Genomic DNA, 19,282 nt, shown 5'->3' with positions numbered 1-19,282 from the left:
TACGAATACTAGACATCGTATTTACCCATGTTACTCTCGACCTACGAGGCAGTCTTAGTACTTGTTAGAATCAATTAATCTAGTTAAAGCATTTCCATAACATGTTTGTGGCCAATTACAAACAAAAATAATTATTTAAGAAAACACATTTATATCTATGTAATCTCCATTAGCGTAATGGTTTTCAGATCGTAAGCAAATTCGAATAAATGGAAAGGAAAACTTTTTAAAAGAAAAATAACGAAATTAGCAGCCAGTTCCATTGAAACGTATTTCGGAAAGTTAATAATTCGTGAAGTTTTTTTTTCAAAGGCCGGAACATCTCCGTTAGAAATGAATGTGAAACGGCTAAATGTTATAATCCACTTCAGGCCTTTTAACTCGAATACCAGCTAGACCTTTTTGTAGCCATATTGAAACTTTTTAACAGAAATTAGATTTTTAATGTTGGTAGTACGGAATATAAAGCAATGTTGCCACATTTGCCACGTCAAAGTGCAAGCGTTTTCAAAGGAGTTCCAATCTGAATTGAAGTACATATGTTACAATTTTGAATTTCGACTGAAATATTTAAACTTGGAATAGTGTTGTACAGTCGACAAAAGATTGCCTTAGTAACCGTATTCCTACATTAATTGCTACCAATATTGATGCTTGCTTGCATTCGCTGAATTCAATAGTCTTTTATAGACATTTTAATATTTAGACTAAAGCATTACTTCTATTAACTATCTAAATAAGGTGCAATTAAGTAAAACTCACAACAGATAAGTAAGTAAAGAAACATTCCGAGATAATTACACAAAATTACATATTCAAAAACCCGTGATAAAAAGTCAAATTACAGCTTATGGAACCCCCAAAATGTCATGGTAAAGGCCCCGACATAATTCACGGGAAGGATTTACAGATTAACTCGAACATGGTAACATCAGTGTTATCCTACAACGTCATTTAGGATTGAAAAGTTTGTTTTATGTGGTAAGATTATTACGACAAAAAAGTTCCAATATCTTTTGAACGTGTTTTTTTTTTCAAACGTCTGAAAACTTATACTCTGTTACTCTTGAAACCCAAGCCATCACTGGTGACCACTCTCGCGCACCTTCATTGCACATTTTATTATGTAATATAAATTTCTTAATTTTACTCTTAAAAGGTAGTATGGTTATAACTTGAAATCATAAAATTTCGTGTATCGTAAAAAAATTTTTCTTTAGGTGGAATTATAAATATCGTTAATCGTAAAGAAAAATATAGTGTAGAGGTATAATTTTAAAGAGAAAACCATAAGGTTTCTGACAATTTGTCTTACATTTTTATAACGTACACATTCGGGTTCTACTTACTTTAGTATTTACTTCAGTAAAATCAGGGTGATACAGAGAGGTCATTATTTTTAAAATTACATAATTATAATCATTTACTTTACATGTAAACTGTACTACCTATAGATAAAATACGATAATAACATTAAAAAAATATGATTGTAAGTTGGTCGAGCGTGAATTCCGCAAATAGTATCGTAAATACGTCCCCAAACCCGGAATTCGGGAATCCCGTTGTATCCGGAACAACGTGCGGATTTAATGTCATTTTTATATCCGACCTTCTATTTATGGCCCCCATCAAATTCATACAGGTTTATATCTCAGACGTGTTAAGGACAGACGTATATACATCTGTATCAGTCTTACATATAGGACACAAAAAAAACCCTCTAATATCTCATTGTCGAGCAGTTCTAATTAACAACGTTGATGTGCTTTCAAAACTATATGGCAATAATGCAATATGTAAACTTCCCACTGTTTTCGACATTTGACTTTATCAAAGTGTAGCCTACTGGCTCCCCGCCACTCTGGTTACTACTCTCGAACTAATTAAAATTAATTGCTATTTCACTAAATGGCAAAATGTGTGTGAGCAATCGCCAAATGCTGATATTTTAACTGATTTCTAGAAAAAGGCGTTAAACATGTCAACATGTTGCTTTATTATACTTTATACTTAATATTTCCCTAACAACGGAAAAGTGAACATCTTATAAAGCCTTAAAATTGAAAGTTAACATTTACCTTTATCACGAAAGAGTTACCAAAAGACCGAATTAATTTTCCAAAAAAAACATCTCTATGTATTTTTTTAATTACGAAATTTATTTTCGGACCTCTTTTACAAGAAAAACTCTCAAGTTACGATAGAATATTAGAACAAATTTTATTATAATCAAATTCAGGAATCAATTACGAGAAGTACCTACTTCCCTGATCACGACCGCTCGAACTTCGGTAAATTGCCAAAGTTAATCGATCATAAGACCTTAAGGACGATCTGAAATGTGTGGGAAAAATGGGAAATTTCACAGAATAAATGGAAAATTTCCCCTTAAAAGCTTTCTTTCATTTTCCATTAGAACAGCTAACGACTTGAACGCTATCGATGGCATATGTAGTAAAATGGATATTGGATGTAGCAATATTTATATGCACCTATACTTATTAAAATCACTATATTATTGAAACTAAAAAGATATCTATACAAGTCAGCCGTAAGCCTTCTCAGAAACCAAAACCTAGTTAGACAGAACTTCTGCCTAAGCCTTCAAAAAGCAAACATAAAAAGGGTTGGCACTTACGGCCCAACTACAGGTATCTTGTATAAATCTTTTATGTTCCAACTATCTGTTGCCGGCGGCATTCGCCCGCAGGGAGTACGGTTATCGCACGTTAATATTTTCCCTTCAGATATTCTTTGATTTTCGATATAAACCGATATTGTCATATTTTGTCCTCACCGGCCATTCTATGAATCAGTAATGTGAATACCCCTTTAGTTCGAAAATTAATTGAATTTGAACTTTGTATGCTAAATCAACTTTCAATTATGGTTTTGTAGTTACAAGTACGCACCAGATAGATACAAATTGAAATTGTATTTTAATGTTTAGATTGTAAAACTGAATAAGGTATTGATCATTTCAAGTTCTCGAAAGACAACCTCTTCAACTTTAATAGAAGTAGAGAATTCCATTAATTTGCCCAGTTTTCAGTACCTACCTTAGAATTTCACAAACACTAGAACTTGTCAAATTCAGAAAGGGAAGTAAAATCAATACGGACCCTTCCCCTCACTGACTGGCTGACTGTCTGCCGGGCAGGGTCGTTCATGCAGCAGCATTAATTGGATAACCCTTGGTTATTAAAATGACTGAAAACAGAAGGTAACCTTTTGTTATGGTTTAATATTCTATATACCTATAGATACTAGGTATGTCTTACCGTTTGTTAGTCTGTAGCTATTTTATGATGGATCAGGACATTGAATTGTACGGTGCGTACGGTTTGCCTAGACCAGTAATTGCTGAAAAATAATAAGGAAATATTCAAAGCCCGAGTGAATAGGTTGTTTATGGGCAGACGTGCTCCATCGTAGGCCGCATCATCACTTACCATCAGGCGAGATAGCGGCCAAACGTCGGCCCATTTAACATAACATAAAAAATGCGTTTACATGTTCAATAACCATTATATTATTAATCATTCTTATTTGTTTTTTCTTAACATTAATATCTACCTATTATTTATTATTGATTCACCACTACCATGAATTTCTAAATCAAACAACTCACATCAAATCCGAAGATCGATTAATCAATCATTACAAATGAAATGCTGTAGCCAAACATTCACAGAAAGAAAACTTTCACATTAACAATATTACTTGGCTACAAACAGCCAATACAAGATAACTGATAATGAAAACCTCACTGGCGCGGTCCCAGGACGGGGATTAGAGCGTGCCGGCCACAGATAAAAGCAGCTTAGTTTATAAGTCCACAGGGAGCCCACACTGCTGGACTATGGCGCTAACTGACTCCATATTACTTAACCCTCTTTCACCACTAACGAAGCACCTCACACATTTGCTCGAGAAAAATATACACGAGTTTTTGGTATGTAGGAAAATGGACGCAGAAGAATAGCAGATGGCTAAGAATATTAGATTAGAAAAAGAAGATTTTGCTTTCAGCCGCTGCCGCTGTTGCTCTGTCGAAAATAAATTGAATTATTTTAGTAAGTGTCAGGTTAGGCTGTAGTTAAATTAATTTAGTTATTTTCTCGTGACTCTCTCATTAGATATATCTAGACAAAAGTGTGCCTTCTAACCATGTGACCTTTTTTAAGGGGAGAAAATCATCCAATGACTTCTCCCGCCTTGAGCGAGGCGAGAGGGAGTGTCAGACTCTTACTGACTAAAAATTACCCCGTTCCTACTCCTGCTTTTCGACCCGGAGGCCAAGTAAACCCACTAGGTAGTTCGCAACTCCGGATAACCATGTGATTTGACATAGAAGAAGATCCGAAGAACGTGGTGTAACATTCACGCAATAAAAATCTATACACTGTCTCAGTCCACTTTACCTATACCCAACCAGTGCCATGCCGTGTTTAATTATGTAACCTCAGAGGAAAATCCACTTCCCCTTTCTAATTTACACTTAAGGAAAAAACAAAACAGTATTTTGTACACCGGAGTACCTAAACCAGAACTTTGCGAATCACGTTCCGAGAAAACATGAATCCCAAAACGCATCTTGAGATTACAACTTGTATTTGTTGGAAAAGTGTAATGTTGTTCCAACTGCAGCGTTACCCCGGGAGTGAATGACCCCAGTTTTTACAAACTTTTTACCCCAGTTATGTCTCTAGGGTCGTAACTAAGAAGTTTTCCTCACAAAAGTTGTAATCTTAAGTCGATAACAAGTGACAATGAAGGAACTTTGTGAACGTTCAACGGGAAGTATTGACAGGGATTGTAACTTTAGTTATATACGATTGGGAAGCATGATTGGTCTTTACGACTTTTAGAGCCATTTGAAGTTCAAATGTGTTCAGCCAATTAAGCATCAAAAATATACGTTTATATCATCCTTGATTTCTAATAAGTTGTCGATGTGATTTAATGCAAATTATAAACAATAAAGTTTTTTTTTGTTTTACTTATCAGTACCTCTACGATGAGTTTGAAGCAATAATATTTGTCGATAGTCATCGACGACGTAATTTTTTTGTATGGCAAATTTTAGTTCCACAGGTGACCGATAGAGGTGTTGTAAAATTTAATTGCTTCAATCTCATGGTAGACGTACTATACTGTCCACAACGAAGTATTGTGCAATTTTATTTGCTATCTAAAAAAGATAAAAATATGCGATCGTTTTGATCAAATGTTTTCATCTTTTTTTACGTAGAAAACCAAACAAATTACTTTCCTCATCGATCATAGCATGTAATACATCGATCACCCTCGAAATAGAAACAATAGCGACTTATTTACAAAATGAAATACTTTTTTTGGCAATTGTAATTTTTCCCATACAATTCAATCTATCATCTGTCCGACACAGATTTTGTTTCAAAAACTCAGATGACATCGCTCGGTCGGACTTTTCATAACTTTTCGTAACTCAAGAAGATATTATATTATTAAGAAAGTGTTTCAACATAAAATGTTACGTTTTGTACATTTCCATTTGCATTTTGGGAGAATTCATTAATTTGAGTTAAGTTTTTAATAGGATATGACAGTAAGATTATTTATTTATTTTTTTAAAAAAGAACGTTGTCCCACTAGGATTTTCTCCTGTGTCGTGGGTGCGTACAAACATACATGTTCACATACACATGACACCCAGACCCGAAACAACAATTTGTGGATCACACAAAGAATTGCTCCGTGCGGGAATCGAACCCGCTACACCTTGCGTGGCAGCCGGTTGCCCAGCCACCGCACCAACCGTGCAGTCAATTACATCCAGTATTCATTATAACAATAATCACTTTTTGTTAGAATTATGTAAATGTAGATGCTGGGTCTCTATTATATGGAACATGCTTTTTTAGGGTATAAGCCGATTAATTAGCAGACGAATCACCATGATGGTAAGCAATCGTCGCCACCCATGGACACCCGAAACACCAGAGGCGTTACAAGTGCGTTTCCGGGCTTTCGGGGGTTAAGAATTAAAGAGTTGTTGGGGAATCGGGAATTGGGAAGATTGAGATGTAATTGGGCCTCACTCACACAACTCAAGCGTTGTTTCACGTCGATTTTCTGTGAGACCGTGCAGACAGACCGACCGACATCAGTTCGGTTGAACCGGCCCATTCGTGACAAAGCATGGCTCACCCACACTTAACATACATAGTTTTAAATTTCACCTCCATTTCAATCTCATGTCATAGTGCGTCCTACATACATGCGTCATACGACATACGTGCATGTCAGCGTAATAGTGTAATGAACACCTTTACCTCCTTCTTCAGGGATTGCTAAAACTAATAGAAGTAAATAAATTGAACCCCGATGAAAGACAAATCAATTTAGGTAAAAGAAATCCATCTCCAAGTTCCCCTTCTCACGGTTTAATATATTTCTCTATTTCCCTACCGTATGCTTAAGTTTTTACTTAAGTCTCAGAGGATTTGCCAACTACTATACCTTTCCGATGAATATAAAAGCGAACGGTTCATACCCATTTTGAATAAATAAATAGGCATTTAGCTCGGTAAATAAAAACGTTGGTACATTGTTTTATAATATTACCTGAGTTAGATTTCACGTATCAATTGACGAACATTTCATTTTATTTGTATTGTGTTTTTAATATCGCTTGAACTAAAATGTTTTGTATTTATATGTACGTACGTAGGTACGTCGATCGTCGTCCGTTGATATAAATTATAAATCAATAGACCAGATTACGTGTCTCGTAAATCAAAAAGTTATGTAATCAATACTTCACATCTAACTACATATATCACAAATTGCTCATGTTTAATGTAGAAAAACGTTTTATTGACCCATGTAATATAAGGTTAATCATACATTAGCCAAGCAATTTACACCATTAGGAATTTACATTATACTGATAATTTCTTTTACAATAAACTTTTATTTATTCGTCATCATACTTACATCTACTATTACAGTTTTAACGACTAAGCAGATACGGCCATCGGCCACAGCATCGCTCACCACCAGGGGAGATGGTGGCCAAGCGTCATCCATTGAGTACAAAATAAGATAATTATTACTTTCTTCAAAGAAATACAATTTACAGTACCATAGAACTCTAATCTCCATAAATCGTAGCTGCGTCATTAAACACGCGTTTAGGTTCCCTTACCTGGTACTTAGGTACATTAGCATACTGTAACGATAACGTCCCTACCCGGGCCCTGCTCTATCTAGAAACTTCGATATCCTTCCGTACTACTTACTAAATAAACAAACAACCGTTTACCTTTAAATTATTGTGAGTTTTCTCCTTAATGCCTGTTAAGGGAATAATTCTTAGAATTGCTTATTTTCGATGCGGTAATTTTGTACTTTATCAGTATTTAATGTAGTTGGTATTTTTAATGACTATTTCGAAATTGAAGGTTTCTGTCATTACTCTTTGTCTACCTAGAAACATAATCTTACAGCCGCACACAGGGACATTAATGACTCTGAGTACGGCGGTTAATTTAGTTGGCGGCAAAGGACCTTAAGGGGTAGACTAATATATAACAATGAAAATTTTGATTTTGTAGGTAAATAAAAATTTCCTACCAACCAATAAATACCACGTGATACTAATCAATATTGCTTTGCACGTGCCAATATATCCAAAAATAACACCTCATTTTTCATTCACGGATCGGATACACACGATATATGTCTACATACCTACCTATGCGGCCGTGTTGGGGCAAAAAATAATTTATTCAACGCTTGATTTCCCGAGATATTAGAGTCAGAAAATAACTAATTTACTGAAGGTAACGGACGAGACTGACTAGAATACTTAATAAAGACAAAGGTCAGTAATTTACCCAGCTTAATCCTGAACTAATTGTAATTAGCCTTTCTTTTTCACCTTGTTTGTGGATCTCATTGAGATTGAATCCACACTGATTGCTAGCTCGCTTCTACAATTTTCTCAGAGATTTTCTTTCAAGGATAGTTTTTGTTTTTTTTTATTTGAGGAATTAATTTGTTGAACGTGTGCTTGAAGAACGCCGCTTAGATATCTTATCCAAGTCACATTGGGTATTTTGTGTGTGAGCAAATCACTACATAGTATAAAACAAAGTCGCTTTTTCTGTCCCTATGTGCCTCTGTATGCTTAAATCTTTAAAACTACGCAACAGATTTTGATGCGGTTCTTTTTAATAGATAAAGTGATTCAAGAGGAAGATTTATATGTATAATACATGCATAATATATCACTATTACACCCATTCGAAGCTGGGGCGGGTCGCCAGTACAAGTATAAATCGTCAACACGCAACTAAATTCATCAGCGCTCAATGTCAGTGCCGATCTAGGTATGCTTTTAAATACCTACTTAGGTAAGGTTAAGTACTTATTAAACCTGCTAAGGAAAACTACCCAAATTAACATGCCTTAACCATTTGAACACTACTTTTGACATTCACAGACGCGGTTAATAAAGTCGAACCACAGTTGAACTTCATTTAACATTAATTTCACCATTAATTTTATTACACTGGTCTGAAATAACTACTCTACTCGTCTAGAATTTTCTAAGCACTTAATAAAGGGTGTCCCAACAAGAGCACAAGATTTAAATTTTAAATAAAACGCAGATATTTTTAAAAAAATCGTGAAAGCTTTATAATATCGTAAAGTAGAGAGGATGAGGTTATCTATGGAACAATACATCGGGCAGATGGCTGCCGCTGGTTTGCTGAAACATACGCGATCTTTCAATGAAATTTTCAATGACCGTTTTGCATAAATGCTGCGGTAAGCGTCCAATTTCCTTTTTAAGGCTTGAGTCGTCGTCGGCTTATTCGCATAAACCATCGACTTTAAGAAAGCCCAAAGAAAAAAGTCTAATGGTGATAAATCACATGATCTAGGCGGCCAATTCTGGTCTCCAAAAAGTGAAATAACACGACCGGGACATGACTGATGCAGCAATTCAATTGTTTCTCTGGTTGTATGACATGTGGCGCCATCTTGTGGAAACCACATGCCTTCCAAATCCATTTCTTCAATTCGAGGTACGAAAAGACTGGTTATCATTTTACGATACCGAACACCATGATTGACTGTTTGCGCTTGACCTGGCTCATTTTTAATCGTGTAGCGCTCCATTTTTACTAACCTCGTACCTTATACTAACAAAAAATAACACGTGTTCAAATGTCAAACAATGATACTTCGAATGCCGCCAAATTTAAATCTTGCGTTCTTATTGGGACACCCGTTACAAATTAAGTTTTAAATTTCTGATTAGTTACGCTACATTAAGTTACTAATACGAATAAAAATTTCGGCTAAATTTCATGTAAGTGTAAGATGCCTACACTATTTCGTGACCTCTCTATAAGGTGTTCTAAAAGTGTCTGTCATGGCTTTAATGGGAGGTAGAGTTAAGATAATTTTAGAACACCTTATATATTGCTACACAAAAGTAACAGATAAATGTAGTACACTTTATATCAGTAATGAAAATAACAAAGGGCGATGATAAACTCATCCAAAATAAGACATCATGAACTGCATAGGTAGGTATAGACATATGAAACTGGAGTCGTAACGAATTTTACTGCACCGAGACAGGCAATCGCTTTAGTTAAAAAATTGTCTTTTTTATGTACAAACGTGTTACTGAGAGGCACCTACTGAAGGTACTACGTCCTTAATGGTCGAGGGAAATTACCTATTTCACGGGCGGGTACACGGCGTATTACTCACGTTTACAGTAAACATTATTCAGTGAAACAACACTGTTGTACAAACTACCAATTAGCAAAACACATTCGCTTTACTTACTGAAATGGCTGTACTGTGGCAGTATTTTAGTGGGGTGTCAATTACTTGTCTGAACAAAAGGGGTGCATTAACATAATGCTTGTCTATCTTGACAGGGGTGAGGTGACATAACAGTACATAACTCTCGCTTGTTATTTCCCGAAGGAGTTAGCCAGTTAGCTCGTCGCTTACGTTATTAATCCCAAAGGTGATGCTTTGACCTAGGCTTATGACTTCGTCTACATATGCCTAGGACAAATCTTCACTCTGTGACGTATCCGAGAATATTGAAATTAAGAAATTTGTTTATATATGACTCAATCTTAGGAGATGAAAGAAAGAAAGAAGAAAGAAAAGGAAGAAAAACAGTTTATTTGCAATAAACGCTTGTAATTTGACTTAAATTAAATTAAATTAATTAATTAATTTAATTAAATATAAATTCTCTCCTTTAGGCGTCGAAGTACTCATCCGCATCACTGTCACTGGGGAACGTTCCCAGAAGAGTAGCCATTGTCACGTTGACTTTGACTTTGATATAGAATAGATGGCAGTCGCTCATCAAACATTACATAAGTATAAAGTATACATATGTATACTTACCTGAACCTATGTCTTTGTTAATTGTACAGCCATCTTTAAGGTCACACCTACAACTCAAAGATCATTAACATCTAGGAGTAATTAAAACGCAGTACTAAACTCTAGCCTACCACCTAATAACTCAACTTCAGTGTGAGCCGACACAGCAGATACGTACAAAGATAAATAGCCCACTCGTAACCAATCATTAATTAATGCTTAATTAACTTTAACTTAATTCTGTGAGTGCGTAAAGGGGCACATTGTTCTAATTATGTTGGGGCCTAGACGTCGTGACACTGCTATACAACACCACCTTAAACTGACCTTCAAATATGCGAAAAGATCTTACAAAGCTAGACCGTGATAAACTGGTTTTCTATACCTCAATGCGTGTACATCTAGAAGTCTAGATACATAGGTATACACAAGTTGCCTAATTTTAGTTTTAGTTAGGCAATATCTCTAACTTTGACCTCTTTCTCCAAATACTTTATTCAGAAAGTAACACAGGGCAAACTCAGAGTTAGGATAATAACTACTCAAGCAACGAATGCGTTTAATTTTCAAATAGCCAGTATTACCTATGAGTGCATGAATAATATTTAAGTAAAACAATGTTATAATTTTTTTATTTTATAAAAATAAACTTACTTACATAAGCCTTTTGCAGTAATCGGTCAAAGGTCTAGTCTATTTCGAAACAACTAGTACAAGTAACAGATTATGGTAAACTGTACCCACTTAGCTCAGCTTAAACACATAGCACAACAAAATTCATGAACTTCATTAGGCATTACGTAATCCCTTTAATAGACATTTGATTTAGTTTACATGTACAGCATTCTCTACGGATTTACACAAGGGGAAACCATTTGGAATATTCATGAAGATGTACCTACCCATCATTTAAACGAGAAGTATAATTGTAGGACGGTAATATGGACCTTTTTGAATAATAAATGCGGCACTACACCGCTGTACCATTCAGTGACGTGAGGTCATCATATAAAATGTGTAATTCGAGACTGCCTCGTTAGTTGCGCGGTCAAAATCGCGACTGTTGTACTGTATCCTTAGTACGAGTTTGTTTAACATTGAACGAGACTGAAAGAGCGAACTCGGCACTTTGATTGGCCGACGCGAATGAACCAACCAATCAGAACACAGAACGCGATCTCGTTAAACATAAAACAAATTCGTACCAAGGGTACTAATCTTAGATCCATGTCTTTAGTTTATGCAAATTATTGTTTAGGTTTTTGATCAAAGCATCGCGCTTATAAATAGTAGAAAGCAGAAATGTGTGAATAAAATATGTACACCTTTCAACAGTTATAATATATTCTTATACACCAGTTAAAATTATAATAAGGCCTCTAAACACGTTATTGTGACAAGCAATTTAGATTTTACCACAATTGAACAATCAGTCACTCAGTTAGAACAAACCTTCTCAAAAACACAGACAGACTAATCAATAGTGACTCCAAATAAATTCATGTTTGCACCCAAGCTAGAATGGGCAAATGTGACGTAATATTACAACGTGTCGAGTAAAATTTCCCGTCTTTCAAATCGATCGATAAATTAATACGAAAAGAGGCTTGTCGACTGTCTCCTTACTCAAGTGGTCACAGGTGCGACTGCCAGGCAAGGCGTCTCCCATGTCATGGCATTACATGGGACTTATAACACAAATGGCGACACAATGACGAATGTACATTGTACTGTGACATAAGGTGCCAAAATGTGCAGATGCACCTCTGACTACCCCTTCGAGGATAAAACGTGACGTTGCTTAAGAAAAAGCTTCTGTGTTATCCCAAAACTACTGATTTGATTTTATGTATGTGGAATAAATCATACACAAGCATGACACAGAAAAAAATCTTAATAACTTCAATATATTATCACGCAAAACGAAAAGTTTTGGTCTACATACGTAACTCCAACTTCTATAATTAATATAGACACGTACGTCAAATTTTTATGACCATTTGACGCGATGAGGTGACCGCGAATGGCTCATATTTAATAACAATATAATGAGTACTACTCTCTAATAGACGTGTTGAAAGTAGTCATTATAAGGCCGTAACGACCTGACGACAGGTCTCTGTGTACTGTGTAAAGGCTGTTATCATATTGTCGTGTGTTTACCGTGTCACTGGAGTACGTAAAATAATATACGTCTACGTGTGTGTATAGAAAATTATAGGTTTTATTGGAGTCTTGTTACCGACTGATTATTTTGAATATCTATTGTATTGTGTGCTTTTAGGGGGGGGGGGATTATCAGCATTGGGTGAATCGAGAGGTAGATCAGACTCTTACTGCCTAAAAACCACCCTGTTCCTGCTTTTCGAGCCGGAGACCTGGTAACCTGCTAGTCAGTCTGTAGCTCAGGAGTTTATTTTGTCCTTAGTAAAATCTTTTTCTTTTAGATGTGGTAAAGTTATTAGTCATGTGTCTCTCACTAATGTATTCATATGAAATCTTGAAATTAATGAGTAGGCAATTTGTATATATACCTACCTACTCAGGTAACGAATACCTGTCCAGTCCCATGTATCGCACGTTATTTGACCGGTAGGCATTCGTTTTCTAAGAAATCCTCCTAGATAGAAAACAATAGCAGCAAAATCGAAAACCTTCTATACACCACTAGTTCCACGAAATTCTGTAACGTCTTTGTTTGTTATGTAAGAATTACTAAGATACTCTACATTATGAAAATATTATAATACATCACACAAATATTATAACATTTATAAATGTGAAAGTTAGTTTGTTTGTTTGGCCGTCAATCACACTGAAACTACTCGACGGATTTTGATGTGGTATACAGACAGGGTATGAGCTGACTTGGGTGATAAGATACTTTTTATACCACGGAAACGCGGCCGAAACAGCTGGCAGAAGCAAGTTAGACATACAACTTAAAGAAGGCTGTCCATAATAACCTACTAAAGTATAAAAAAGACAAAAATAATAATTCATTTTGAAGAAAAAACTCTTATTAATTGTTATTGTTTACTTAGCTACAACACAAGGACTTAGGCTGGGAGCGACGGATTTATCCCAAGCCGAGATAAGTCTTATTAAATTTTGGAAAAAAAGCTTGTCAACACGACCAAGTCTCGGTACCCAATTATAAGAAATAATATCACAACCTACATTGTAAACTAAACTATATGTTTGTAGACATTTTTATTACTTTGTAACTAATTTTTTTTTCTGGAAATCGAATGTGATGGACAAGCGATGAGTCATTGTTAAGAGAGGAAAACCTTTAGAGAGGAAAACCTTTTATAGAGCAATAGCCTTTTAAACTAGAGCCTTTCGATTGTAGACTAGAAACATGATTGTATTTTTGATGAAATAATATATGATTAGTAGTTTAAAGTAGCGATATCTAGAACAAAGAAGTCAACATAAATATAATCAAAAGCCGTTGAATTGGCCCAAACTCCGTTATGACAAGCCCAGACAAAAGAAATTAAATAATTGTATTTAACTTTCGCGGCTGCAATACCTATATTCTACAAATATTGAAATCTTTACGTAAAGACTAAAGAATAATGGTTTGTTCACATTGTCTAACGAGTCATTTAAAAAAACAGTCACAAAATTCTTAATCCTTAGTAACCAACCAGTAAATTCAACGATACCAAAAATAAGATTTTCACCAAATGTGGTGTATAAAACAAAACCGCATTATCGATAAATAAATAAAGCTACCAACAAGAGCTCATTATAAATTATTCACATTAAATTTAAATTCGGACTTAATTTTTTACTCTGGTAACCGCAAAATTTATTATTACTGCTCTCAGCCTCGTAAACGTAGTTTGCATTCGTAGTAATAATTAAATTTCAACTGTTTTTGTCAATAATTTGTTGGTCAGTATTGATTAATTACTCCGTTCAGTTCGCTTCAATAAACCACAGCCACAATATTTGTTGGATAAACCACTCAGTTGAACTAAATCTAATTGAACGAATGAATTTTAACAAACGTATTTTTTCTTTGACCGTATTTTTGCCACTCTTCTTTTGAGGTAGTTTATTTTAGGTGGCAAGTAAAATTTGTAAATTTCAGTTACTCTTTGGCGGATTTCGTATAAAAAAATCCATTTGTTATAATTAAGTATTAGGTAAAACAATTAAATCAATATATTTGTTGCGAAAGCCCATTTCAGACTCTGCTAAATGTTTCCTTAAAAAATCACCACCTTCGGAAAAATAGACGCATTATATCTTAAAATTTTCTAACAAAACACGCAAGAATCCTAGTTTTTTCTATTCTATGCAAGAATCCTCAAATACCTTTCTTTAATTAAGAACTTTTATGAGCAATAACCGTCATTCCCCACCTGTCCAATATAACAACCGGTCTAATATAAAAAGGTCTAATTGGGAAAGCAGATACCTTTCATATCGGATCATTAGTCCGTCGGCATGCTTAATAGGTCGTGAATGTTTTCGGACTACCGAAAAACATTGAATATTTACTCCTATTCGACCATATTACGATCCTTAGAATAAATTATCCCTTTGAAAACTCATTTTCTTTGTTCTTCAATTTATTTCTTTGGGTATGTGTGGCATTTAACTTGTAATGAGATAGAGAAAGATACGATACGCCGGTCACGGTTTAGTATTGCGGTTGTAGCAATTTTAGTTCAAATCCATTGAGTCTATAAATTTTCTTTAACGTATATCTCGTCCGTCCGTATTCACATTAATTTTTATTCATAGCAATATATAGGTAACTATTTTATTCGTAACATTTCAACTTTTTTTTATTGGATCATGTAATAGACTAACAGTAAAAAAATACTTCAGCAAAAGTTAATTTGAACGCCAATATCTACCGCCTCCAGCTATGCTAAAGGTTAAAAATATTTATTTAAGAAATATCAGTCTTAAATGTCATTTACTTTCAGTTCACATTACAGAATATTATTCGTTTAAGATCAAAAAGTTTAAAGACTAAGAATAAGTGTAGAGCGATGTTCGAAATAGCTGCTGCTCTTAGCAAATTCCCGTCGGAGCTCTGAGGTTCCAGGAAACCAATGTGTCACACACAGAGGTAGTCGGGCGGGCGCCGGAAACTGGTTGAAACTTTCATAGCAGACCGCTTCCTAATACCGACATTATTAACTGCTCATTCAGTATACTCCACAATTTCCCAGCCATTCAGAGTCCAACTAATAAAATTTGTCTTGTGAAAATTTTTGTGGGTAGCTACGAAATTATGGAGACAAAGGAATTTGTATCTACCCACATTTTCACAGTTCAGTACACGTTGTTACTAAGCAGTTTGTTGATCAAACAGAGATTAATATAGTGGAAAGCTTTAATCTATTCAGGGACAATTTCTATATATTAAAAATTGTTTCTTTTTCAATCAAAACCAGACGCAAATCAGTTAGCGACGGGCGCCAAGCGACGCCGGTTTTCATTTAAAAAAATCATTCATCCGGTTAACAGCTTTCTCTGTGTTTTACTCAGAACACAAAGCAGAGCCGCCAATAGAAACACATTATGCTTAAAATTCCTACTTAACACAACTTTGAACAACAAAAGAATTTTGTACTCACGTAAAAATTCCGGGTGGCCAAAATGGCGCGGGCTTCTTTAGTCCCTTTTATGTGAGGGCACGGGTAGTCGTGCAACAGGCAGGCTCGTCTCCTCACAACTAATGAACCAGCATTTTTTCACTCAAGATATCACTGTACCAGTTGTTTTGTGAAGGCGGCGCGGCTCGCGGAGGCTGACGCGGCGTTCGCCCGCCGCTGTCGCGCGCTCGAGTCTGCCCCACGTCGAGGTGTTGCCACCTACAAACCTGCTAATATAGTACAACATTTTATAATATCAGCTATATTTTATAGACAGTGTGGGGTTCTTTAATATTTAGATAATTCTGAATTACAGTAATACCGTTAATGATGGTGAATGGTGGAATGATGCGATGAACGTATTTGGGAAAATACTTCCTAATCTTAATTTCTAAATTCATATTACGTTTAATCAATATTACGTTTTTTATGTATGTGACACATCTACATAATTGCCTATATCCAAAAATGTTTTTCAAACAGCTTACTTTTGCAAAACATTACCTAGCAAACTATATCTAAACAAATGGTATCTATGCAATGTACGGATGACATTTCATTCTGAACACGTTCAAAATAAACTACAACAGATTTTCACAATAAATCCATAATGCCTTTGTATCCCTTGTACGAAAACATTGATTACCAAAACCTACGTTATTACGAAGGCTGGTATCACTGCAGGGCGGGCGCGTCCCCCCCCCCTGCCGCGCCGCCCCGCCCGCCCCACGCTTGCCGAAGCCGTGAAGCCCCCATTCGTTTAGTATTCGCGCCCTTTGTGACACTTAAAACCATTGTTCACAGACGAACCTTTTCAAAGTTGAACTTACAGCACTTACACGAAAACGATGTCGGAAGACATCTATCGGTATCGAATTACCTGAATATTTCAACTATTGGGCACACGATCACAAAGGATTAAGTGGCGTTACTTTTATTTATTGTGTTTACGGACTTTGGTGTGAGCTTGTATTCAATGATATGTTGCGTAGGTATTATTAAAACGTAACGCGCTTGAAATGTTATCCGAAAATATTTCAAATCGGAGTAGTTTTGTTAAGGGGGAAAAACATGCACTTACTTCTCCTTCTCCCGCCTTGGGCGAGGCGAGGGGGAGTGTCAGACTCATACTGGCTAAAAATCACCCCGTTCCTGCTCCAGCTTTTTAAGCCGGAACCCCGGTAAACGCGCAGCTCCGGATCAAGCATAGCCCTACAAATCACAGTGATACGATAAAAAATTAAAAAAAAGAAACATAAAGACACCTACTTATCTACTATTGAATTCGACAAAAAGATCTTCAAAATAAAACTTTCTATAAAGGTTCAATACAATAAATATTTTAAGAAAATGTCTATGCTGATAGCAAGACAGTTGTAAGTTCCGACTGACGTAATCTCGAGTGCTGCCACCTACCTTGAGTTATGCCTGTACCTTGCCTCGCGAAACATAACTTATTCCACCTCGCCGTCTCTTTGCATTTAAAACAGATGAATTTTTAACTGACACTGCTTCGAACCGTCTGTGTGCATCCATTTTTATTCTAACAGTATTTTCTAAGCTCAAAATTCAATTTAGAACTAGAATTTGTTTTAAGTAACCTTTGCTATTTGTGTAGATAAGCTATCTTGATGTAAGTAAATAAAAGCAAGTCACGACTTTCCTAAGTAACACACCCACTTATTGAATTTAATTTCAAAGTTTTGAGAAGCTGATTTATAAATATTATTCGCGAAGGAAGGATGCTTTAAATAATTCATGATCTATGCAGATTTTTTATGAATAATCAAAATGCTATGAAATTATATACGAGAAAAAATTGTTTCATCTTATTAATATTATAAATGCGAATGTTTGTGAGTTTGTGTGTTCATGTGTATGTTTGTTACTCAATCAAGTCAAAATGTCTGTTGGGATCAGAATGAAATTTGGAATAGGGGTAAATTATAATCTGGAATAACACTTTTTATCCCACAGGACCGCGAGCGGTAGAAGATATACATATATGAACAATGTAAAATTACTACTTTTGGTTCACAAATTGAATGCTAAATAACAGCTTTACGTCATAAAAATGGGAAATGATATAATTTGTTTTACTATAAACTCTTAGAAGCCTTAATATAAGGTCAAAAACTATATCAAATACATATTAAGTTTCATGAACTCCGTAATGGACAAAACGTGTTTAAACTGTAAGGTCTTATAAAAAGACATTAAAAATAGTTTTAGTAATTAAAAACTTGTCCGCCATTATATTCCTAAAAACTTTTAGCCCGAGGCTTACTCAGCTTGCAACGTCTTATCTTTTATTAGCTTAGACACTCCAACTTTGCTTATAAAATATAATCCTTTGTTAATTCATATTAAAACTGGATTAAACTTTCAGGATAAGCAATAATCCTCATAATTGAAACTGCATTTACAAGTTAACACCTTTCAATAATGCCTTTTAAGACTATTAACTTAAAAAGTTAATAAATGTTCTGTGTTAAGTTTCTAATTCATTTTTGACATAAATACAACACCGTTATAAGTATCCTAGAATAGCTAAATAAATTAATCTTGGTATGTGTAAAATAGAAAAACACACAACTATGTTTCACCCGAATGCAAACCACTTACATATATGAGATGTATCTTTTTTTATATTTTATTTAAAAACGTAGCCTCATAGTAGGATTTTCTCGTAATGTGTGACGTGGGTGCGTTTACAAACATATAATTTCACATACACACGACACCCAGGCTCGGAACAACCATCTGTAGATCACACAAAAAGTTTTTCGCTGCGGAAATCGAAACCGCGACACGTTGCACGGCAGCCAGTTATTCAGCAACTGTGCAGTCACCGCTATTAAATAAAAGGGACCACAGCTAATTGTCAACCTCACTATGCAAGAAGCTCAATGAAAACAAAACTATAGTTCTACCCAAAAACACACAAAATTACACGATAGCTCGTAACGGTCAATGTTATTGCTTTGGCTGACAAAGATTTAATTACAGATACAAGCAAATTGCTGGTTTTATAGCCCAGCGTTACGGTATTAACGACATGACAAGATGGTCGCGGCTCAATGCTACCAGTATTGAATTAACGAAGATTGCGGTTCCGTTGGATTATCTAATCGCTTTCTTTCGTAATCATCTTTTATTAAAATGTGGTATTAGGGGATAGAAGATAAAATCTGTTGTTATAAACCTGTAAAATTGTGAGTTTAGATATTTGTTTCTTA

The 19,282-nt window shown here is 35.3% G+C and overlaps 1 protein-coding gene across 1 annotated transcript in view; it reads right to left on the bottom strand.

The window, feature by feature from the left end:
• The window catches only part of LOC118266980 (slit homolog 1 protein), a 121,863-nt gene extending 105,578 nt beyond the window's left edge, over positions 1-16,285 (bottom strand). The window contains exon 1 of the mRNA XM_035580673.2: positions 16,026-16,285. The gene's annotated coding sequence lies outside the window, so the exon portion shown is untranslated. The remainder of the gene's footprint in view (positions 1-16,025) is intronic.
• Between the last annotated feature and the right edge of the window lie 2,997 nt (positions 16,286-19,282).

The sequence above is a fragment of the Spodoptera frugiperda genome, chromosome 23, assembly GCF_023101765.2.
Source record: "Spodoptera frugiperda isolate SF20-4 chromosome 23, AGI-APGP_CSIRO_Sfru_2.0, whole genome shotgun sequence".
NCBI lineage: Eukaryota > Metazoa > Arthropoda > Insecta > Lepidoptera > Noctuidae > Spodoptera > Spodoptera frugiperda.
Note: the sequence above shows the minus strand (reverse complement) of the source record. Positions and strands in the feature narration are given on the sequence as shown.